This window comes from Panthera pardus, unplaced genomic scaffold (assembly GCF_024362965.1).
Source record: "Panthera pardus isolate Hobbes unplaced genomic scaffold, ASM2436296v1 HiC_scaffold_25, whole genome shotgun sequence".
NCBI classification, from domain to species: Eukaryota; Metazoa; Chordata; class Mammalia; order Carnivora; family Felidae; genus Panthera; species Panthera pardus.
In genome coordinates this window covers 51,666,166-51,690,417 of record NW_026526821.1, presented here as the reverse complement: position 1 = coordinate 51,690,417, position 24,252 = coordinate 51,666,166, and the positions used below count along the sequence as shown (strand labels likewise).

The window sequence follows — 24,252 nt, the reverse complement described above, 5'->3', positions numbered from 1 at the left end:
TCCAGATGCATCTTAGTTCATTGAATTCAGCTCAGGATCTTTTGTGGTATTGCTGTTGAGCTTTCAGTCAGGGCTGTAGTCTTCTCAAGACTCAAATGGATGAGAGGGAGAGAGCTCAAGAATGGCAACCACAGTCTTTATATAGACAAATCTTGGAAATGACTTACCAGTTTTGCTGTAATGCCTTCATTAAAAGCAAGTTAGTAAGTCCAGTCTACACTGAAGAACAGGGGATTACACAAAAGTGTGACTACTATTAAAGAAAAACAGGGGCACCCCAGTTGGTTAAGCAACTGACTTCTCAGTCATGATCTCACGGTTTGTGGTTTTGGGCCCTGCATCCTGGTCTGTGCTGATAGCTCAGAGCCTGGAGCCTGCTTTGGATTCTGTATCTCTTGCTCTCTCTCTGCCTCCCCCCCCCCCCAAAAATGAATAAACATTTTAAAAATTTTAAAAAAAGAAAAACAACATACAGTGACACCTATTACAAAACAATAAGGCAGACTATTCAGGATCTAAGGCAGACTATTCAGGATCAAGATAGATATAGGGACCACTGCAGTGAGCTTCCTGGTGGGGGAGATTGATGAGGGCTGAACTCCCAAGTACACCAACGAAAAGTGGGGTTTATAGCCAGGGAGCAGAGTAGGGGTCAGTGGATGGAGAATTACTGAGAAGAAACATCAGAGGTAAGGGGGCATTCTGGCAAAACTGACCTCACAGGATTCTTGCTAAAGGCAGGCCAGGTGAGCAGACATCACCTGGGGGGTGGTAGTGTTACGGAACCAGGCTGGAACGCTGGCGGAAAAAACAAGCGGCACTCGGATATCTTGGTGGATTGGAGATTTATTGTACACCGGTGGGCTCAGAGGAGACTTTCTCCAAAGATCTGAGCCTGGAATGCAAGTGGGGAGGGTAATTTATAGCCGACAGCCTCCATATCTGTGGAGGTTTTCGCGTGCACAGCAAACAAAGGAAGAAGAAACCGGAGGAGGGGTCTCTAAGCTAGAAACCAGAGTTTGTTTTAGTCCAATCAGCCATCTTTGGTGTACTTTATCCACTTCTCCAACAGTAGAGGATGAGGAATTTAATTAGTTGGAGAGATTGAGCAGATCTCAAGGGTGGGAGGTTACAGTCACACTGACCTAAGAGAAATATTGATGAAGTCAGGTCAGGGGAACAGACATCATCTGGGGAATGATGGAGGATGAAGAACCTTGTTAGTTGGAGAGACTGAGTAGATCTCAAGGGTGGGAGGTTAAGTTACTCTGATTCTGGCTGTGGAAACTCAAAAGTCAGGGCCCAGTAAGAAAGAGCTTAAAAGAGCATGGTTGGAGTTCATCAAGGAGAGAATCTTTGTCATTTCCAAGAGGCGGGGTCTCCAGGGTTATCCTCTGGGCTGCCTGCCACAAAGGGGTGGACTGTGCCACTTAACTCAGCCTGGGGAACCTGGAAAGAATGAAGTCAGGGTACTCAGGACCAGTTGTGTATGATGCATAGAGAATAAGAACACCAAGTCAGTCAAATGTTAAATGTTGTTAAATCAGCCCTCTGTTTCTCTTCATTCACAATCCTTATATATATATATGTCTCTGAATCATCTCATATCCGTCATTGGCCCTGTCCATTGAGATCTGCTTGTACCTTTGTGAATGAATGAAGCACTATGCCTGCCTTCCATGTTTTCTTCCCATCCTGCTGTGTCATCCCCGATTTCACGCTCCATTCACTGCTTTAATTGTTTGTTGAATGAAGACAGAGGGAATCCATGAAAGAAAGTAGCATGTCGAACTTGTATGAAGCTAGTCCTATTAGACATTTTCACGTGTTCTCTTGCTTAATCCTGCCTTTGCACAATCAATGAAGGGCAAGACTGCAGGAGAGCAGAATTCTTCATCCCCAAGCCCGCTGCTTCTCGTCACCCCTGCCCACCCGGTGCCACGTGCCCCACTATCCCATAGGATACAGTCTAGCTTATGTCACTGTCAGTTGTACATGCATCTAGGCTCCTTTGCTAAACTAAGATGTCTGAAGGCAAAGCTGTGCATTGATCATTTGTTAGGGATTTGTACTCCCCCCCCCCCCCATTTTTTTCCTTCACAGCGGTTTCTACGTAATACTCATAAGAGTTCACTGAGTTGTAGGAATAAATGAAAATCATGGTAGCTTGTTGTCAACTTTGTGGTTCCTTGTATTCCCTCCTATCAGCTTGGTCACCTAGACCTTATGGTCACACATCACTGATCCAGAGCCCTTCCTTAGGTTACGTTTTCCCTCTCTGGCAGCAGCCTTTATCCGGTCATCCCTCTCATACAATCCGTAGTAAGTAGTGAGTCTCTTCGCTGTACTGCTAGCTGGCAGGGAGGAAGTAAGTGTCTGTTGTGGGAGGGAGGCCCACCTCACAATCCCAAGGCTGTCACTATAAATCAAGTTACTTTGCCTTTACTTCTTTTTGAATTTGTATAGCAGTAATACTTCCTTCTTAAAACTTTCTCCTTCATTCATCTCCCCAGTGCTGCCTTTTCTTAGTTTTCCTACTAGTTAACTGCTTCTTTTCGAGTTCTCATTTGTTGTTGCCCTTGATAGTGATTCCGAAAGCTCTTCAGTATTCATGGTGTCAGATATCATCTATGTAAAGGTAACTGTCAGATCCAGGCTGGGAGTAGTTTCTAACTCACTTTGTGACTAGCACAATTTAAACTACTAGATGTTCAGGGGTGCCTGGGTGGCTGAGTCGGTTAAGTGTCCAACTTCAGTTTATGTCACGATCTTGCGGTTTATGAGTTCAGGCCCACATCCAGCTCTGTGCTGACAGCCTAGAGCCTGGAGCCTGCTTCGGTTTCTGTATCTCCCTCTCTCTCTGCCCCTCCACTGCTCACGCTGTTTCTCAAAAATAAATAAATGTTAAACTACTAAATGTTCAGTTAATATTTGTGAATAAATGAAATGAACTATGAGAGCATTGTATTAGGTCATTCATTGAAGAGATTGTAAAATCAGAGTAGAATATTTTGGTTTTTCTTTCCAAACTAAATATGAAGCCATTACAAGACATAAGTGAGGCTTTTAAAAACATGACTGTTTGTTTTATGCTTTAAAAACAAAACAAAACAAAAAATGTTTCTGGGGCACCTGGGTCTCAGTCAGTTGGGCCTCCAACTTTGGCTCATGTCATGATCTCACAGTTCATAAGTTTGAGCCCCGCGTTGGGGGCTCTCTGCTGTCAGCCTGGAGCCTGCTTCCTATCCTCTGTCTCGTTCTCTCTCTGACCCTCCCCTGCTCATATGTGCTCTCTCTCTCTCTCTCTCTCTCTTAAAATAAATGAACAATGTTTTTGTTATTGAAGTACAGTCAGTATACAAGATATTGTAAGAGTTCAGATGTATGACACAGTGATTCGACAATCATATACATAACCAATGCTCACCACATTAAGAGTAGTCACCATCTGTCAGAATACAATGTTATTACAGTATTATTGATTATATCCCCTATGCTGTACTTTTCATCTCTGTGATGTATTTTATAACTGGGTGTTTGTACCTCTTAATTCCCTTCACTTATTTCACCCATTCCCCTCTCTCCTCTCCTCTAGCAACCATCATTTTGTTCTCTGTATTTATGTAGTCTGTTTCTGTTTTTTATTCGTTTGTTTTTTAGGTTCCACATGTAAGTGAAATTACATGGTATTTATCTTTTCTGCCTTACTTTACATAGCAAATACACTGTAGGTTCATCCATGTTATCACAAATGGCAAGATTTCATTCTTTTAATAGCTGAGTAATATTTCATTGTAAATATACATACAACATCTCTCTCTCTTTTTTTTTTTTAAGTAAACTCTACCTCCAGCATGAGGCTTAAACTTACAACCTTGAAATCAAGAGTTACATGCTTGAGGCACGTGGGTGGCTCAGTCGGTTAAGCATCTGACTCTTGGTTTCAGCTCAGGTCATGATCTTGCAGTTTCATGGGTTTGAGCCCCATGTCAGGCTCTGCACAGGCAGCACAGAGTCGGCTTGGGATTCTGTCTCTCTCCCTCCCTCTCTGCCCCTCCCCAACTTGCACTGTCTCTGTCTCCCTCAAAATAAATAAGTAAACTTAAAAAAAAAAGTTGCTTGCTCATACCACATTTTTATCATTCATCTATCATGGGCACTTAGGTTGTGTCCGTATCTTACTTACTATAAATAGTGCTGCAGTAAACCTAGGGGTGCATATATATGTTTTTTAAACTAATGTTTTTGTTTTCTTTGGGCAGATACCCAGTAGTGGAATTCCTAGGTCATTTGGTATTTTTTGAGGAACCTCCATATTGTTTCCTGTAATGACTGCACCAGTTTACATTCCCACCAACAATGCATGAGAGTTCCCTTTTCTCCACATCTTTGCCAACAATTGTTATTTCTTGTGTTTTTTTTCTTGTTATTTTTTTCTTGTTAACAGTAACAATTGTTATTTCTTGTTGTGTTTATTTATTCATTTAAGTAATCTCTACACCCAATGTGGGGCTCGAACTCACGACCCTGAGATCAAGAGTTGCATGCTCTTCTGACTGAGCCAGCCAGGGACTCCTCTTGTCTTCTTTTTTGTTTTTAATATTTATTTATTTTTGGGAGAGAGAGACAGAGAGAGACAGAGAGAGCAGGGGAGGGGCAGAGAGGGGTGGGGGAGACACAGAATCTGAAGCAGGCTCCAGGCTCTGAACTGTCAGCACAGAGCCTGACATGGGGCTTTAATCCACTGAGCCACCCAGGTGCCCTATCCTCTTGTCTTTTTAATAACTGATGTTCTGACTGGTGTGAAGTGATATCACAATGTGGTTTTGATTTGCATTTCCCTGATGTGTAGTGAGATTGAGCATCTTTTCATATGTTTGTTGGCCACCTGATTGTCTTCTGTGGGAACACGTCTGTTGGATTTTGATAGGTTTTGTGGCCACTGTAACCAATTCTGCAATTTAGCAGATTACTGCTGTCACCTTTGTACATCTTTGTATTGCCATCTACTATTATAACAACTTAAAGAAGGCATTGTCAAATGGTACTGAGATTAAATGGTACATTTCATTATCAAAATTCTGTTTAGGAGTTATAGAAATGAAAAAAATGATAGTATTATGGGGAAGAAGTATGAGTGTGCATGGACCTAGAACTGGGCCACAGCTTACATGCAGGCTGCTCATTTGGAATGTTTCAGCCATGTTTGAAGGGAAAAAGAAGGAGTTACAAGATTGTTTCCAGGAAAGATGCTTCTCTGTGAATGAACTTAGGGTGGTCTTCTGAGCTATATAGCGAGAACTAAAGACTGAGAGTGATCTACTCAGTCACCAGTTAAAACTGGTATATACCAGTAAGTTAACTTTCACTCATAATAGAAGTAGTAAAATATCAGACCATTTCAGAAAACTGGTCAATGTTTTTAGAGCTTCTGATTTTCACAGGAATGGACCAAAAAAACAAAAACAGGTATCTGAAAATCTCAGAAAGAAGTTGAAGTTCCAGTCAGAAGCTTTTTAAAAAAATCATCTTTTCCAGACAGGATGTCCCTGGGCACTGTGGTGTGTAGAACAAAAGCAGTGATGCTCTATGGAAGTGATGAGAAGGGAAGGGGTGGGATGGCTAGACCGGATTCTTTTCCTGAACCTTCCCCCAGTCCTTTGGCAGCTGCTGAGGTATCTCAGTATGATTTGAAAACTAGTGGAGGACAGTCTACCCCCACTTACGAGTCCCACAACCCAGGGATCATGACCTGAACCAAAATCAAGAGTCAGATGCTCAACAGAATGAGCCACTCAGGTGCCCCAAGAATCTGTAATTTTGAAATGGTAGTAGGTAGAACTCAAGCATCTCTATAATGAGCCTCCTCCACAATTTACTATGCTGTATTACATCCCTGTAGGGGAAATAGAGCTTGAATATATACATTATGGTTATATGCTGAAGAATTTATGGATCAGATGATATGATGTATGGAATTTGCTTCAAAATATTTTATGGTTGAAGAATAGATAAAACAAATTGGTCACAGTTTAATAACTTTTGGCATTGAGCTGGATATGAGGGGATTCATTTTATTTTCCCCACTAGTTTAATATGTGTTTGAAATCTTCAGTAATTAGAGTTTATAATTTTTTGATATGTATCATGATGAGTGGCACAATTTTAACCTTTCCCTCATGTGTGACACATTATAATTTAACACTTGCTGGGCTTATCAGTAGTTTGCCTTACCCAACATCTATAACGATAGTCTGTCAGTCACTTGCCTGTCAGTGTCGTATAAACCAACCAGGTTTCAGCATTTGTGGCTCTGGTATGTGTAATTTGGAGGTTGATGGGAGGAGGAGAGTGGAAAGAGATAGGAGCCCCTTACCTTTCCCGAGGAGGTCTACCTGTGGTAATTATTAAGCCTTTCTCAATTTGTATCGAAAGAGATTACTGAACATCTCATTGACTGTTCTTACCTCCATGGCAGAGAGAGATTTGTTTCATCTGTGGGACAATTTACGTTTACTTTGAAAATAAGAGCTTGGCTTATGGACTGTGGGCCATTATAGTTTAGAGTCTGGGGTAGCAGAGACTACATCCAATATCTGGTATCACCACTTAGTAATTGACTTTTACGAGTCACTTATTTTTAGGAGCTTGAGTTTCTCCATTTGCCAACTGAATATGATTGATAAAAAGAAAAGGTGTTTTGATATTAACAGATTTAGAGTTATTCAAGGAGGAATTGTTGTATTTCGTTTTGAATATCAAATGACTGGACACTTTCCATTTTTACTATTTGGGAAGACACATCTGTTAGCAAAGCTGAACATTAGTTTCTCTTTGCTTCCTGAGTACCTATGTTAGTAATTTGTTGGAATTCTGCTATGGTCTCTCCTTGCAAGACACCTTGTTAAAAATTAAGTGCTGGAGCCACTTAACATGTGCAAGATTCTCAGAAACTATGACAAAATCAAGAAAGAATACCCAAAGGAGCATGTACTCAGAATTCTCATGGTTCAGGACAGTTTGTTCTTTCTCTGCAAGGCAGTGCCAGACCTTAGGGCACAAAATGATGTTTAGGGTCAAATGAATGGTAAATGAGCTGCAGAAAAGCCTCTGGCTTCTTTCTGTGCCTTTTGAGTCTTGAAAAATATAAGAGGGAATGCAAATGTTACGAAAGAACCAAAATGTAGATCATGGCCTGTCTGAAACTGCTTCTACAGAGCTAAGTGTGACCTCCTGGGGTTCTGACCTCTGGGCTGTGTGATAATGACTCCAGCTGTCTGCATTTACATGGAAACATTCAGTAAAAGGGAAGGTAAACTGGCTTGTTCATATGTGTTTATATAGGCAGTTTACCTAGAGGCAATCTGTACCTGCATAGCAAGTATATAGATTGATTTCTGGATGAGAAAACACATTGCTTTATGAGCCATTATGATATTGAGCACTGATTGTATTTGTGCTCATGATAATAAACTGTGCCATGTGATTTTTCCCCCTCATCCCTTCCCACTCTGTCCCTGAAAGCCTTCATGCATCCCATATGACTCTTAAATGTTTATCATGACAGCAGTGTAAAATTTGGATTTTGTCCTTTTAAAATATTAACTGTTGTTCTGTCCCTTTGCTTTTGCTAGCACCTTTTTTTTTTTAATTTTTTTTAATGTTTATTTATTTTTGAGAGAGACAGAGTGTGAGCAGGCGAGGGGCAAAGAGAGAGGGAGACACAGAATCAAAGCAGGCTCCAGGCTCTGAGCTGTCAGCACAGAGCCCGACGCGGGGCTTGAACCCACCAACTGTGAAATCATGACCTGAGCCGAAGTCAGACACTTAACCGACTGAGCCACCCGGGCACCCCCCCTTTGCTAGCATCTTAACATAGTGATTAATTTGATGTTTGCTTTTCATTTATCCTTTCAATACAGAACTATTTCCTTTATTTCAGAGCAATTTTATCTAAAAGGATAAAACTGTCTCTTGAAATAATGGTGATCATTTGTCTCTACTTGTTTGCAATATCGTTATCTGTGGAAGAGTAGAAATGACTGCCACTTTTAATAGAGGCAGATCATTGATTTTTGATGCAACATCACAGATACAATCACTTGAGGGCTAGACAGCTTTTTTACCTATATTCAGACCATATGGTTTTATTAGTTTATGTGGACCATTCTCAGCATTTCATCATTTGATTTGCTTTCCTACTAGATTCCAAGCTGTTTAAGAACTCAAGTATTTTGCTCTATTTTTCCAGCTTAGAATTTGACCTGGTACCAAGTTAGTTTTGATGACATTTTGCTTCCTTATTTATGCCATGAGAAGAGATCGTTCTGTTTTATGCGTTGCTATGGTTAAAGATTTATATAGACATTGTCATCCCAGTACACATTTGCTGTCCTAAACTAAAATCCTTGGTGTCAGTTCTGTTTATAAGAGGATTAGAGCAAGGAGTCTCCATGCCCTATAGTCAGGAAGGTTTAAGTTTTGTTTAATATTATTTAAGCAATTACATATTAAAAGACAACACACACACCAGCATGTGCAGGTGTGTAAGCCTCAATGGTAAAAGTCACTGAAATAGTCTTTGCAAGCTCTGTGGTGTTGTTTCTCTCCCCACGCCTTTTCCCTGATTTTTTTTCTTGCACGTTGTTCTTTAGAAACAATATTTCTGGAAGGTTTGTAGTTGGGGTGGAAACTGGATGGTGGCTCTGGCCTCTTTGTGGCAAGAGAGGCCATGCTCCAGAAGGAGGAGGGAGGAGCAGTGTCCTCAAAGAGTCCTGCAAGAATGGGAAGGGAAAGCAGGCTGAACAGCTACAGCCCTTGTGAAGTTGGTCTGTCACTAGCCTGTTTAAGGTTGCAGATGACGGCCACCAGGATGTCTGTAAAGGGAAGGGAAAGAAGGCCCACAGGGCTGGTCTGCTCCCTGTCGTGCCAGCTGCTGCCATGTTTCGTGACTCAGAGTTTGTCAGTTCAGCTTTTGTATGTATGGGGACTGAAAGAAGGTAGATGAAGAGGAAACAGAACCGATAATAATAAGGTAATGTATCATCCCTTAAAAGCGCATTTTTATGACAGAAGTTGTTTAGAATATTACTATATCACATTTTAGATTTTGCCCGATCTCTCCTCAGAAAATGAAGCTGAGAATCCTGGCATAGGCCTTGGAGCCCTCAAGGGGCTGACTTTCAGGCTCTCCTGGAACTGTGCTTTCTGGCTGTGCCCACAAACAGGCTTTTGGTGTGACCATACCTGCAGAGATGCAATGCAAGTCACTGCTAAGTGGTGTGCATGGTCCTTTCCACCACAAGTATTCTGAAATTGAGGGACTGTTTAGGAAGCAGGCTGCTGCTTAGTTATTACACACCAGGACTGTCATGACAGGAAGGGAAACAGGAATTGCTATGACCAAGGAAACTTGTATAGCACTGACATGAAGTAGCACAGAATACCCCACAACCAAGTGTTCTGGTACATAGTAAGTGCCCAGGAAGCTTGCAGTTCTTATCATCAGCCTCCTTACGGTCTTGAAGATGTTTAGTAAGTGAGAGCTTACTAAAGGTTAATAAAGGCTCCTTTATTCTCCTCTTTTGTTTCTTGAAGACTGAAACAGAAGTGTGTCCCTTGTTTGCCTCTTTCCTTGGTTAATACCTAGCGTGAAAATATAAGAACCCAGGTTGACTGGTCCCCAGACATGCCCCTGGTACCAGAGAGTGATCACAGGAAGGGATTTCTGCTCTGTACTAGGTTGGGGGGGAGGAGGGGAGTGCCATATACTCTTGCCCTGAGTTGAACCTTGAGTCCATTTGTGGCCTCTGGCTTGGAGACACAAAGAGTGAGGTCGACTGTCTTGAATTCTTATCTAGCTGGCCATTTTATTATGCTGGACTTGTATTTTATAATCCACTCCTCCCTTCCCTTTCTAGTTTCAAACACAAATCCAGTTGTTTTAAGTGAGACAGATGCCTCACATTGGATAAAGGACCTGATGAGGTCTAAGAACAATCAATTAAAGAGTCCTGATTTTGTCCTCTCATATCAGCTGTGGTTCAGTCTGGATCCAGTCAGGAGAGAAAACGCCACACAGTATACTAAAACCTTGGATTGCAAGTAACTTGTTCTGCGAGTGTTCTGTAAGAGCAAACATTTCTAATAAATTTTAACTTGATAAATGAGTGATGTCTTGGAATACGCGTAAGTACATGATGCCAAACATCACATGATCACAACTGTACCAGTGGTTCTTGAAATTTGCTTTGATATACAAGTGCTTTGGATTACAAGCATGTTTCTGGAAAGAATTGTGCTCACAAACCAAGGTTTTACTGTAATTTGAATGAGGAAGGCTTCACAAAAAGATAAAAAGAGTTATTAACTCCAGTAAAGGTTTGCAGTAGTAAGAGGTTGACTAGTAAGAAGCAGAGAGAAGGCTAAGAGTGTGGGAATAGCACCTCTAAGCAGCGAAGAGCCCTCCTCCCCACCCAGGACTCACCGGGGATGGGAATAGCAGAGCAGTTGCTACAGTGCTGCCGCAGTGAAACATATGTTGCTAGAAACCTGAACTTGTAGGAGACTCTCCCTGCAGGGTGCCACAAGGCTCTCTACTACAGAAGTGCTAAGAATGGGAGCGGTGGGCAGTGTAGTGGTTGGAGAGGCAGGGCTGGGTGGTCAGTGTGCTGTGGGCTGCCACACGCTGCAGGAGCCAGAGGCCCCCCCTGCTGCAGAACCACCAGGCATTGCCACCAGGAAAGCTGCTTGCCACTCACTGCTTCTGGCTGCCATGCACATGTGAGCTGGGCACTGAAGAAACCGTATGTGCTGCCAGAGGCTGGACCTGAGAAAGCCCTGCCCCCACCTACTGAGCTTGCCAGGAGCTGCATGCAAAACCCTTTCCTCCAGTCAGTGTCTCCAGCGCCCTCTGCTGAAAGGCCTCCGGGCCAGCAGGCTGCGGAGAAAGCACTTTCCCATCATCAGCACACCAAAGATATTCCAGTAATCTTCCATCAGGAAATGAGGAATCTGTCTGCAGTCATAATGATCATACCTTTATGTTATTACTGCTGGATTCATAGAGTATGTCTCCTTGAGAAGAGGTAAAGGAACTGAACATGAAGCTTCCTACCTAACCTTGTAAACTGCTTTCAAAAACCCAGACTTAATTCTGTGACAGAGAATAGTAAGCTCCATGGGGAAAGAGAAGAGCTGAGGACAGGAGGCAGAAAAAGAGGAGGAACATGCCAAAGACACCTGGGAGAAACTGAAGCTCAACCCGTGTACTAGGTAGCCTTACAATGACACCACCAGGTGCTCAGGCCTCCTGTGACCTTACATCATTTCCACATCTTTTGATTATACATATGGGAAACTGTAAGTCATGGTAGCTAAAGCAGTTCCTTGTCTTTCTATATGAACTTCACAGAATTTGAAGTTAAAAGAGAAGAATTACCTTTTTAAAGTTAGCCAAATAATTTTCAGTTCTTCTCTTTAATTCTGTTGTTGTTTAATGTAACAAAATATACGTGAAAACATGTTCTGTGTTAAAAATAAATAAAACAACTGAAAATGAAAGATGTAGATTTAAGTTTGAAAGGGTTGTTTTACCTTGAGTACAGTGTGGGTTTTTTTCTGTCCTTCCTTACTGAAATTCTCATGGTTTTCTTTTACCTTATCATTCGTGTGAAGCTTATTCACAGAGTAAAAACTCCCATTGACTTCCTGTCCCATCTTAACTGAAGGTCAGTTCAGTGAGACATCCCAGCTGAGTCAGAACTAAAATAAGAATGTAATTTAGAGCCAGAAAGTTGGGTGCTGATGGCCACTCCAGCCATATAAGGTGCCCATGGATTCACTGAGGGATTTCCCTGGTAAGCTGGACGTTCTTTTAGTCAACACTCTTAGCTAAAAATACTGTTCTGTATTTGAAATAAAAGCCTTTCTCAAATTCATCTATTTTGGTCAGGACACAATATATCATTTTAAAAAGATGTTTGGGGTGAGAATATGTGTTAGTGGGTCACCATACGAGTAACAGGGAGAAATGATTTAGATAATGGAGGAGCTGCTACAGAGACATTTTCCAGTGAGGATGTTTAAAAAATCAGAGAAAAATTGCCTAACCTATGAAAGAGGATTTTAAGAAAGTTTTTTCAGTTGACCAAACACTCTGCTTACTGAGCAACCATGGGGATCTAGCGAGAGAAAGTTTATTAGAAAGCTTATAGGTTTCAGACTGCAGTGATGATATCTTGTTAAGAGAGTTCTCTTTACTGACAAGAAAATGTCACGCTGAAGTACATACTGATGCTACACTGAGTTGTCTTGGGTTTCTGGGGATGGTGGTGGCTTACCAGCACCTCCGTAGCTCTGTTGTATAGCAACTTTTCACAAAAGGGCCACTTTGATTATTGCCTACTAAGAGGGTGCTTGATATGAAGACTCCATGGAAATTTTCACACTAAAGGGCTCATGGTGTTCTTGAGAGAAGAACCATCTTTGCAGTGTAGAAAACAATGTGGAATCGACTGAAATCTTACCCACTTGAGCACTTGTACATGCCAAACAATTTAGTACAGGCTAGAATGCTCACAGGAGGCTTCTTAGAGAAGACCTTGAATAGAAATTTGAGGACTGGGCAAGTTTTGGATAAGCAGAAAGCAGGGGAAAAGGGGGCAGTAGTATTCATCCAAAGAACTTTATGTCCTTTCAGGTTTGTGTCTTTTTATGTCCAGTACTAGGTATGTTTGATACTATTAAAGATAATTCTGAACAATCACTATGCAACAGTCTTGCCCTTATTTACAATCATGTGTATATATGTATTTTACAAGGAATAGAGATCAACATATTGCAGTGTTTCTCTCTAGATGGCAGGTCTAGATGAGTGGGTCTTCTGTGCCTTTTATAAATGTTCTGTAACAAGCTATGTTGCTTAGGGGCTGATGGGGGTGGAGAAATTCAACTTGCCAAACAAAACAGTGCAACCCAGTGATCCTGTCTCAGAGTGCTCACACTTCCATACACATGGGGCTTCCGGAAGCTGAGGTTGCTCGTTCACGTCCTTTGTTAGTTTTCTGTTATTACTGATTTTGCCTTGTTGCCACATCTTCTGCCACTTTCCCGATCTAGTTTTGAATTTTTTTTAATGTTCGTTTATTTTTTGAGAGAGAGACAGAGTGTGAGCAGGAGAGCAGAGTGTGAGCAGCAGAAAGAAAGGGAGACAGAATTCGAAAGAAACAGGGAGACAGAAGCAGGCTCCAGGCTCTGAGCTGTCCGCACAGAGCCTGATGTGGGGCTCGAACTCACAAAGTAGGAGATCATGACCTGAGCCGAAGTCGGACACTCAGCTGACTAAGCCACTCTGGTGTTCCCCCTCCCAGATCTAGTTTTGTATCTTTCCTTCTCTAGTGGGTTGCTCTGTGGGATGGGAGTGTCATCATTACTGCAAAGACAGGGTGGCTGGATGCAGGCAGCATGTCAGCACTGTTACATCTGTACCCAAGAGAGAAGGGTGTCACGAACTGTCTTGAACTCTGTTGGTTTTTCTCTGCACGTGGTCCAGAATGTCTCTTAATAAAGTAGACCTGTCAGCATCAGAGTGTAAGGGTTAAATTGTAGTGTAGGGCTAACGCATAGCTTGAGAGATAACAGCTTTATGTTGACACTGTAGCTTGAAAAATAACAGCTTTGTTCTGACCCTGAAGGTCAAGAGATAACAGCCTTGCTTTACTCTTGTAAATTACTCTTGGTACTCTGGAAAATCTACTCTTGTAAATCAGGCTTCACCAACAAAGGAAACAAAAGTTCACAGAAAAGAGCATCAGGGGCAAGGTCAAGGAGATCCACTGGTTGCAACTTAGGGGCAGAAAGTCTAAAATAGTCACCTCATCCGGCAACCGTTTCTGACTCATCTGGGAACTGTTTCTCTGTTCTATTCCCAGGTAATGATAAAACTATGTGATCGGCTTTAAAAACTCTGTACCCCGGCTGTTCGGGGCCGCACTCTGATCAAGAGTGTTGGTCCTGATTGGTTGGCCTTGCCTCTCATTGCAATAAACTTTGTTGTGACTGTCACTGGTGCCTGTAGCATTCTGTTTCAGGAGTCGTGTGGATGCAACAAGAGTGTCATGGAGAAAGGGGAGAACACTGTGAGTTCTCATTCCTGCATCTTCCCCAGGCTCCCTGTGTCCTCTACATGCTGAAGTTTGTGGATGGGTTGGTTGGGTAACGTTGGAAAACTTCTAGAGATTGTCCAGAGAGAAGTACTTCCCAAGAAGTAGTCCACTAAGTAGGTTGTTAATACTTATTAAATTTGTTAAGATTGAGAAACTGAACTATAATTTGCGATAATTTGTGCCTGTTGCAGGCAGAGTATTTCTGAGCTGCAGAGCACCTTTGGGACCTGTCTTGTGCCACAGAATCCTCAGGGTATGGAGGAGAGCCTGTGGCAGCTGTCTGCCTGATGGCTCCTGAGTAGTTGATTCCTCTGTTGTGGGCTTCAAGAATAAAACCAGGGCCCTTCCAGACACCAGAGAAAGAATTTTTACCTCACCCACTTTCACTGGAAACAGTGTATTTTTTGATTTTAGGACTGAAAGTGTGCCTGCTAGTGTGCTTCTTGGAAATTTTCAACCAGAGACTGTTTCACTCATTTTCCTTTACAGGGATATAAATACACTTCTTCAAATATCACAACATTTGGGGTGCTCTAAATCTTCTGTCTTCAACAGCACAGAGCTCTTTTAGGTGAATTTCATTTCAGACGGTGTTACAATCACATGCAAATAGCTTTCTCTTCTGGAGTCCCAGCCTCAGGATCTCTGCTGGACTGCTCTGAGTACTTGGGATGAGCAGGAGGTCCTTTAAGTCTGTTCTTTCCTCCTGGTAGGTGATAACAGTGTTCACTTAGTCTCTTCAGTTCTTTCTAAGTACAGTAACAAAGCTAAAGATGTTCTCTACTTTGATTGTAATAATCAGTAATCAGCACCTGTGCGGGCAGGTAACAACGCCTTTCTTCTTTGAAGTTAGTTGAAAACACATCTTATTTCTTTCTCACTCTCTTGCCCCCGTTGTAATAAATGCTCTCTTTTTGCTTGTGCAATTCAGAATTAGGAAACAATTTTAACAGACAAGAAAAATGCTATGTTAATTGCAACTCCTGTATCCTTTCTGGCCAGCCGACCTTTGTCTCTTTCCTCATTGACTGTTGAAAGAAAACACAGTGCATTTGTCCTGGTCTCTGGGAAATGAGAAAGAACTTTCCAGCTCCATTATCTTCACTTGCATGTCACGATTGTTGTGTTTTTAATAGTAGGGGGAAAATCAGATTAAATTTTCCATTTAAGTAGAATAGAGAATCACAGTGAAAATAATTCATTTCGTCATATGGTAACTTAACCAGGCTGTCTCAACAATTTCAATACCCCAGTATTCATGGAAGCCTTTTTTGTTTTGTTTTGCTTTTGTTTTTAACGTTTATTCACTTTTGAGAGATGGAGAGACAGAGAGAGAGACTGAGAGTGCTAGCGAACATGAGTCCAGGAGGGGCAAAGAGAGAGGGAAACACAGAATCCGAAGCAGGCTCCAGGCTCTGAGCTGTCAGCACAGAGCCCGACTTGGGACTCAAACTCACGAACCGCAAGATCATGACCTGAGCTTAAGTCAGACACTTAACTGACTGAGCCACCCATGCACCCCAACATGGAAGCCTTTGATTAAAGTTGAAGAAGCTACATTCTAGGAGTTGTTATTGCCAAGTGTTTGGTTAGCCATCCACATCTTCACATCTGTCTATGGAATGGTGTAAAACATGTAAATAGCACTGCCTTTTTTTTTCTGTATTCAAGTCCTGTGTTTTAGAAGCAATTGGTCAAAATGTTCAGCTTCAATTTTAAAAACCACATAGATGAGCTACGTATCTGGTAGTGATATACATAGTTCAATTGTTGCTATCTGAGAGAATTTTAATTTTAAAATGCCAGTTATTAAAAAGTTGGTGTTTAATTCTGGCAACCATGCTCATGATTGTATCTAGGATTTAAGTATTTGAGCTCCTGGATATAGCTACAATATTTTTGTGTGATGTCCCTCAGTCAGTTATTTATCTCGGGCTAGGCAGTATGTCAGGGGTGGAGTTTGGGCTGAAATCATGGAGCTCGCTGGACTGGTAGGGTCTGAAGCACGGCAGCACTCTTTACTGAACACTGGAGTGGTCAGCTTAACATAAGATATGTTGTGTGTAGTTTAGCATCTAACAGACTGTTACATGCACTCCACCAGGGTTCTAGATCCTACCTGCTGTGGTCTGAATGTTCATGTCCCCTCAAAATTCATATGCCAAAATCCTAACCCCCAAAGGTGATGGTATTGGTGGGTGGGGCTTTTAGGAGGTGCTTCGGTCATGAGGGTGGAGCCTTCATGAATGGGATTAGTGCCCTTAAAAAAGAGGTCTCACAGAGCTCCCCAGCCCTAGCCACCATGTAAGAACACCGGTGAGAGGATATGAACGAGGAAGAGGGGAGGAGGGCTCTTACCAGAACCTGAACATGCTGGCACCTTGACCTTGTACTTTGAGCCTCTAACACTGTCAGAAATAAATTTCTGCTGTTTATAAGCCACCCAGTCTGTGGTATTTTGTTATAGCAGCCCAAATGGACAAAAACACAGCACAGTAGATCGCTCACAGATGATCAAAAAATGTTGAGTGTAGGAAATATGAGTCTGTCTACTCTGGATGGATTTAAGGGATGTTTAGGGTTCAGACATGTCCTGTAGGGTCTCCCATAGACCATAGTCATAGTCCATAGGCCATAGTCAGGTTATAGAACCTTTTGGGAAGAACCCTTAAGGAATCATGGGCCTCAGGAAACCCTAGTTCTTCAGCAGAAGCCACCTAACAGGCCCACTATTCAGACAAAACTGGCTTTTGGGTATTTTTTTTAAACAGCCTCCTGCCCTGTTTCAAAGACTATTTTGATGCCACTGAGGTGGCAGTAGTACTTTCCATCAAAAGCATTCAGGTAAATATTTTTCTCATTGTTACAAACACAATCTAAAAAGATTGTTTGCATTTCTTAGACATTATTAAGTGCCAAAAATGGATTAAAAGTAAAAAAATGCCTGGATATAAAACTTAAGCAGTGGTGTTTATTTGGCCTGAAATGACCTCCATGTCCTCTTGGAAAAATAACCATGCATTTCTCTTAGCTGTGTTCTGTTCTGTTATTAGCTTATAGCTGGAAAAGAAGTGATTGACCAGCCGATTCCCCTTTGCAGTCCTTTTGGGTGAATAGTACCACCTGACCTTGCAGTGGCCTCATAGTTACTGATCCTTACTCAGATACAGGGGTGCACAGACAGCCCTTTTCACTCAGCATCTCCTTATATGCTTGAATAATGGAGAATCCATGGATATCCATATATCGTTTGCCTAAGGACATTGTATACTCATAGAAACAGGCTGTGACTTGTATTCACTTGTTTATTCATTTGGCAGGCACTTCTCAGATACCCCTTAGGCCTGTTGCATTGTGAGCACATAGGAAAAGTTCCATATGTTCAGACATGATGTAAAATAATGAGGATAAGCAAACAGTAGAATAATGTGAGCAATTCTTTTTTAAGAAGCGACAGACCTTAATGGAAAAGCTGCTAAAGGAAGAGTAGCCCATTGCCACTAGCCCCTACAAACCAGACCTCATTCACACTTTCGGGGGCAGGCACGCTAAGCCTTCCTGGTTGGCTTTGACCCTCACTGTGTCACTTCCTTTGTTGCTTCAGTAGAAGTAGCATGTATAAGGTTCAGGGAATTTCTATGCAAGAATCAACTGGTCAGAGTCTTTTCCTCCCAGGGACAGGCTCATAGAAAGGAGATGTGGGATAGATCATTGGCTCTGTCCTGCTCCATGTTTTCCTTCTTTAAAACTTCAGCCTCCCTTCTCCCTTGCAGCTGTCAGTTCAGATATTCCTTGGTGATAAAAGAAAGGAAAGGAGGAAAGAATGAGATGTGGCAAAACTGTAAACAAAGAGACAGAGCCACAAGTCTCTCAGCATCCATTTAAATAGTCATACTGATTGATTAAATAGTTTAAAAATATTAACATTGTACATGATACCTTTGATCATAAAACTGACTCATACTAAGGTGACTTCTATTAAAGTTTGGATTTACTGTTTGGGTATTTGCTATGTGCCAAGCACCCTCATTAACATAGTCCCAGCTGGAAGTAGAGGAAACCAGAAAAAATAGAAGGTTTCCTACCTGCTTTACCTTAACACGGTATTTTTTAGATAGCATAATTTGAAGAGATAAGGGAAGTTTTACTAAATTTCCAGCACTAATCTGATTTAGCAGAAAGACACCATGGAACTGACTTAGTTGAAGGTGTGGAGCAATTATTAATTAAATTATCAATTAATAATTATTTAATTATATTAATAATTATAATCACTGTAGTTGTCATTTTATATATCTCTATAGTCTTTGAATTTTTTTCCCAAATACATGTATTATTTTTCCCTTCTTGTCAATACAGTTATCTGGTAGACTGAAATTTGACTTATTTTTTGTGCTTATCTGCACATATATATATATGTGTATATATATATATATATATATATATATATATACTTATACTTATATATATATACTTATACTTATACTTATATATACTATAGTATATATATATATATATAGACTTACTACATATACATAATAAAAAGTTATATCTGCACACCTGTTAGAACAGCTACAACTAAAAATAATGGTAGCACCGGGGCACCTGGGTGGCTCATTCAGTTAAGCGTCTTGGCTCAGGTCATTTTCTTACAGTTTGTGAGTTTGAGCCCAACATCGGGCTCTGTGCTGACAGCATGTAGCCTGCTTGGGATTCTGCCTCTTCCTGTCTCTCTGCCCCTACTCCTCAAAATAAATAAACTTAAAAAATAATAATAATGGTAGCACCAAATACTGGTGAAGATGTGGAGAAATTGACTCTCTCGTATATTGCTGAGTTAAAGTGCTATAACCACTCTAAGAAAATAGTTTGGGGAGGGTACTGGATGGCTCAGTCAGTTAAGTGTCGAACTCTCGATTTCGGCTCATGATCTCACAGTTCGTGCGTGAGACTGAGCCCACATCAGGCTCTGCGCTAACAGCGCTGAGCCTGCTTGGACCGTCTCTCTCTGCCCCTCCCCTGTAAATTAGGTAGGTAGGTAGGTAGGTAGGTAGGTAGGTAGATAGATATAGATAGATAGATGGATAGATACAAACAATAGTTTGGAAGTTTCTTAAACATATTGAACGTACATTTATCGTATAACTCAGCAATTCCACCCTTGGACATTTATCCCAGAGATATGAAAATGTTTATTCACACAGGAACTGATATAGCTTTATTTACAGTAGCCCAAAACTTGTATTCACTTGTTTATTCATTTGGCAGGCACTTCTCAGATACCCCTTAGGCCTGTTGCATTGTGAGCACATAGGAAAAGTTCCATATGTTCAGACATGATGTCTGAACCTTCACTGGGTGAATGGTTAAACAAACTATGGTATGTCCATACCATGGACAGCAATAAAAAGTTACACACTGTTGATATATATTAACAACTTGGATCGATATTATGCTGAGTACAAAAAGCCAGCCTTTGAAAGGTTACATACTATTATGATTCCATGGAGCTGTCTTAGTTTGGTTGGCTATGACAAAAATATCATAGACTGTATGGCTTAAACAACAAATATTTATTTCCCAAGGGTCTGGAGGCTGCGAAGTTCAAGATCAAGGTACCAACAGATCCAGTGTCTGGTGAGGATCCACAATTTTTTTTTTAATGTTTATTTATTTTTGAGAGACAAAGAGAGCTTAAGTTGGGGAGGAGCAGACAGAGAGGGAGATACAGAATCTGAAGCAGGCTCCAGGCTCTGAGCTGTCAGCAGAGCCTGACACTGGGTTTGAACTCACGAACCATGAGATCATGACCTGAGCCAAAGTCAGATGCTCAACCGACTGAGCCATCCACATTTTGCTACCTTTGGCTATATCCTCACATGGCAGATAGAGAATGATCTGTGTCTCTTCCTCTTCTTAAAGGATGTTAATCCCATAATGAGGGATTAATGCTCTGCTCTTGACCTAATTTAATCCTAATTACCTCCCAAAGGTCCCACCTCCAAATACCTACATTTGGGATTAGGCTTTCAACATATGAATTTTGGAGGGACACAAACATTCAGTCCATAGCAGTAACATTCTCCAAATTATAATGACATAAATGAAAAACAGACTAGTGGTTCCCAAGGGCTAAGAGATGGCAAAGTGTGGAGAAGGTGAGTGTGACTATCAGAGATAATATGAAAGAGATCTTTGTGGTGACAGTATTGTGCTGTATCTTGATTAGGGGCAGTGCCAAGGTGGTAAAATGACATATATGTAATGTATATACACACCTTGTGTTAATGTCAGATTCCTGGTTTTGACATTGGACTGTAATCACATAAAGTAACCATTGGAGAAACTACGTAAAGGGTATGAAGAACTTCTCTGTACAATTTTTATAACTTCCTGTGACTATAATTATTTCAAAATAAAAAGTTAGAACTTGATGGCAGATCTTCCACATTATCTTTAATTCCTTAGCAGGTAAGAGTTGTCATTGTGTCTGTTCATGAACCGAATAGTGTGTGTTCACTATTAGCTTTTTTTCATAGTTCTGCTTTTCTGTCTAGTAAATATAAGATTAATTCTTATGAAGTTAATAAGATAGTTACATTTTTAGATCTTCTGACTCAAAGTGTTTAGCAGACTGGTAGCTAAATTGCTGTCTCACTGTTTTCATGGTTTGCCAGATGAATTAGATGGATTATTAACCCTAGTTCATTCAACAAATAATTACACACACCTGCCAAGTGGTGGCTTCTCTTGATGATGCTGGGGCATAGGCATGAACAAAACAAAGTTCCTACATTCCTGGAGGTTACATTTCTAGCATGTGAAGTGAGATGAAAAGAACATAGAAAACTTATCCTCAGATCCCCTGGAAACTGAACTGAAGGAAAGGGAAATCTCTAGGACCTACTTCAGCGTCCTGCCCTTAGGTTGGTATCGCCAATAGCATTACCTCAGTGGGCAGAATATTTGGATTTAATGATGTTTCTGGTAGGAAAATGAACATGATTTGCAATCATTGTACCTAGTATGGATTAAGAGCTGTAAGCATATTGTAAACAAAACAAACAAATAGCGCCTAATATCTTCTTTCCTTAAGACATAGACAAATGTATCAGTTACTGGAAACACCCATACAGTATAGATTTTATTTTATTTAATTTAAAAAAATTTTTGTTTGCTTATTTTTGAGAGAGAGAGAGCAAGAGAGCAAGCAGAGGAGGGGCAGAGAGAGAGGGAGAGAGAAAATCCCAAGCAGGCTCCACAGTCAGCACAGACCCCAACGCAGGGCTCCATCCCACAACAGTGAGATCATGACCTGAGCCAGTATAAAGAGTCAGATGCTCAACCGAACGAGCCACCCAGGTGCCCCTGTTTAAAAAAATTTTTTTGGCTTAGTAGGTTAAGCATCCAGCTCTTGATTTCCGCTCAGGTCATGATCTCATGGTTTGTGAGATTGAGGCCACTGAGAGTGCAGAGACTGCTTGGGATTCTCTCTCTCCTTGTCTCTCTGCCCCTCCCCCATTCCCCCCACTCCTAAAATAAAAACATGAACAAAAATTTTTTTAAATTTGTTATATAACTGTCCTATATTTTATGCAAGAAGTTTTATAGTTTTAGCTTATGTATTTTGGTTTTGGTATGTGTATGTGTGTTTGATGAAGTATAGTTGACACTATTATATTAGTTCTGGGTGTACAGCATCATGATTTTACAACTCTATAAGCTGTGCTATGCTCACCACAAGCATAGCTACCATTTGTTACCATATAAGGCTATTATAATACCACTGACTATATTCCCTGTGTCATAGCTTTTATCCCTGTGACTTACTTGTCCCATAACTGGAAGCCTGTACCTCCCACTCCTCTTCACCTTTTTTACCCATTCCCCCCCCCCCAACAACACTTCACCTTTTTTACCCATCCCCCCCCCCCCCCCCCCCATTTAGCAACCATCAGTTCTCTATATTTATGGGTCTGTTTCTGCTTTTGTTTCTTTGTTCATTTGTTTTGTTTGGCTTTAGATTCCACTTATAAATGACATTATATAGTATTTCTCTTTCCCTGACTTATTTCACTTAGCATAATACCCCCTAGGTCCATCCAGGTTGTTGCAAATGGCAAGATCTCATTCTTTTTTATGGCTGAGTAATATTCCACTGTATGTATATGTATATGTATGTGTATATATACCACATCTTTTTTTTTTTTTTTTATACCACATCTTCTTTATCCATTCATCTGTCAGTGGACACTTAGGATATGTCCATATCTTGGCTACTGTAAATAATGCTGCAGTGAACATAGGTGTGCATATGTCTTTTCAAATTAGTGTTTGTGTCTTTTGTTTTAGCCATTTCTGACAGGTATGAGGTGATACTGTGATTTTGATTTGCCTTTCCCTTATTATTAGTGATGTTGAGACCTTTTCATGTGTCTGTTGGCCACAGGAATAGATTTTGTGTAGAGGTAAAAAACAGAAACATTGGAGGCAGATGTCTGGATTTGAATTTGGGATCTTCCACTTGCTAGCTGTGTGACTTTAAGCAGGTCTCTTAAGCTAAGAAGGTGATTCTTATTTATTATTTATGCAGGAAAAATTAACTCTGAACGCTAGTTGTAAATTGGCAAAGTGGAAGGATTATCATTGAGAACACAGTGGCAGTGGGGCCCCCTTCCTTCTTTTTGACCATTAAGCCATTGTCTAGAATCTTTTCCCTGAGGAGGGCAAATCCCCATGTTTGTGGACTTGGTCCCAGTAAACTGAGATAGAAAAGTTTAAAGATAATTAAAATAAAGATTGATTTTTAGGAGTGTCTTAGATAAAGTAGAAATGTAAATAGAAGATAATCAGGTTAAGAGGGAAGAAGTATTCTGGGCAGGAGGCATGGTTCCCCTCTTTCTATTGTGCTACCCCTAATTCAGTGGCATTGTGTTTCTGGTCTCAGAGTCAGTGTGTGTGTGTGTGTGTGTGTGTGTGTGTGTGTGTGTGTGTTCATGCCTGCTGCCTCCTCTATTCTACGTGGTCGTGATAAAGTTAAAAAACTTTACATGTTTTATATATGTTAAACCATGAGGCTGTTTCTTTCCTCTTTAAAAATGGTGAGTCTTGGGATGCCTGCGTGGCTCAGTTGGTTAAGCGTCCGACTCTTGATATCAGCTGTCTTGATCTCAGAGTCATGAGTTCAAGCCCTGCACTGGGCTCAGCACTGGGTGTGGAGCCTACTTAAAAAAAAAATGGTGAGTCTCTTACTCCATCAGCCACAGGCTTGGGGTCTGAGCAGGATCCATAGCCCCACAGCCTTTAAATTTCTGACCTGTGCTCTGAGATCATTCATTGGGTTTCAAAGTGGGAAGACTAGATCTCATTTTCTGCTTCTGTCTCATTTTGTGCTCACTACTTAAATCTTTTGTAGTTAACTTATTTTGCTCTCCAGTGAATATGTTTAACTATTTTCTGACATGGTAGTTGACAACATAGGCTCTAGAATAAGGTTACTTAGATTTAAATCTTGACTCTCCCATGTATTTAATTATTCAGCCTCCTTACACCTCAGTTCCTCATCTGTAAATAATACCTACCTTATAGGGATGTGATAGTACTTACAAATGCTTAGGTAGCATTATTTATTGTTATTATTTGGGAGTCTCAGCTGCATTGTGTCTGTTTGCTGATGCTTTCATGGCTCTCATCTCTAGTGAGACCTCTGTTGGTCAGTGTACCTTTTACCTACTCTCTAGCTTTTCTTTCTCAAGTGGCCCTTGGTACCTTGATTTTGGTGAGAAATCGAGCACCTAGGTCTCAGAGGAATGGGCCTGGAGAAAGGTTCTGAGCCCCTCTATTGCCCGTGGCCTTCATCGTCACCCTCTTCATCTGTAGCACTGCTACAAGACAACAGTACTGTAGACTGACTATTGCAGGAATGCCAGCAGCATCCTTAGCCATGATAAAGGCTAGGATTAGCTGGGGGTTTCTAACTAGACTCTAGCGCTTTCCTATTTCTTCTTGTGTCCATTCATTGGACACATCATCCAACTCTTGCTATGTACCAAGTACTAGGATCAATGAAAGTCCAAAGTAGCTCCAA

General features: G+C 41.1%; 1 protein-coding gene across 8 annotated transcripts in view; it reads left to right on the top strand.

The window, feature by feature from the left end:
• LIMS1 (LIM zinc finger domain containing 1) overlaps positions 1-24,252 on the top strand; it is a 165,395-nt gene that overhangs the window by 109,546 nt on the left and 31,597 nt on the right. For 3 of the 8 annotated variants that reach the window (XM_053890494.1, XM_019434598.2, XM_053890492.1), the window contains one exon: positions 19,751-19,802. The exons of the other annotated variants lie outside the window; for them this stretch is intronic. The gene's annotated coding sequence lies outside the window, so the exon portion shown is untranslated. The remainder of the gene's footprint in view (positions 1-19,750; positions 19,803-24,252) is intronic. 8 annotated transcript variants of the gene reach the window in all.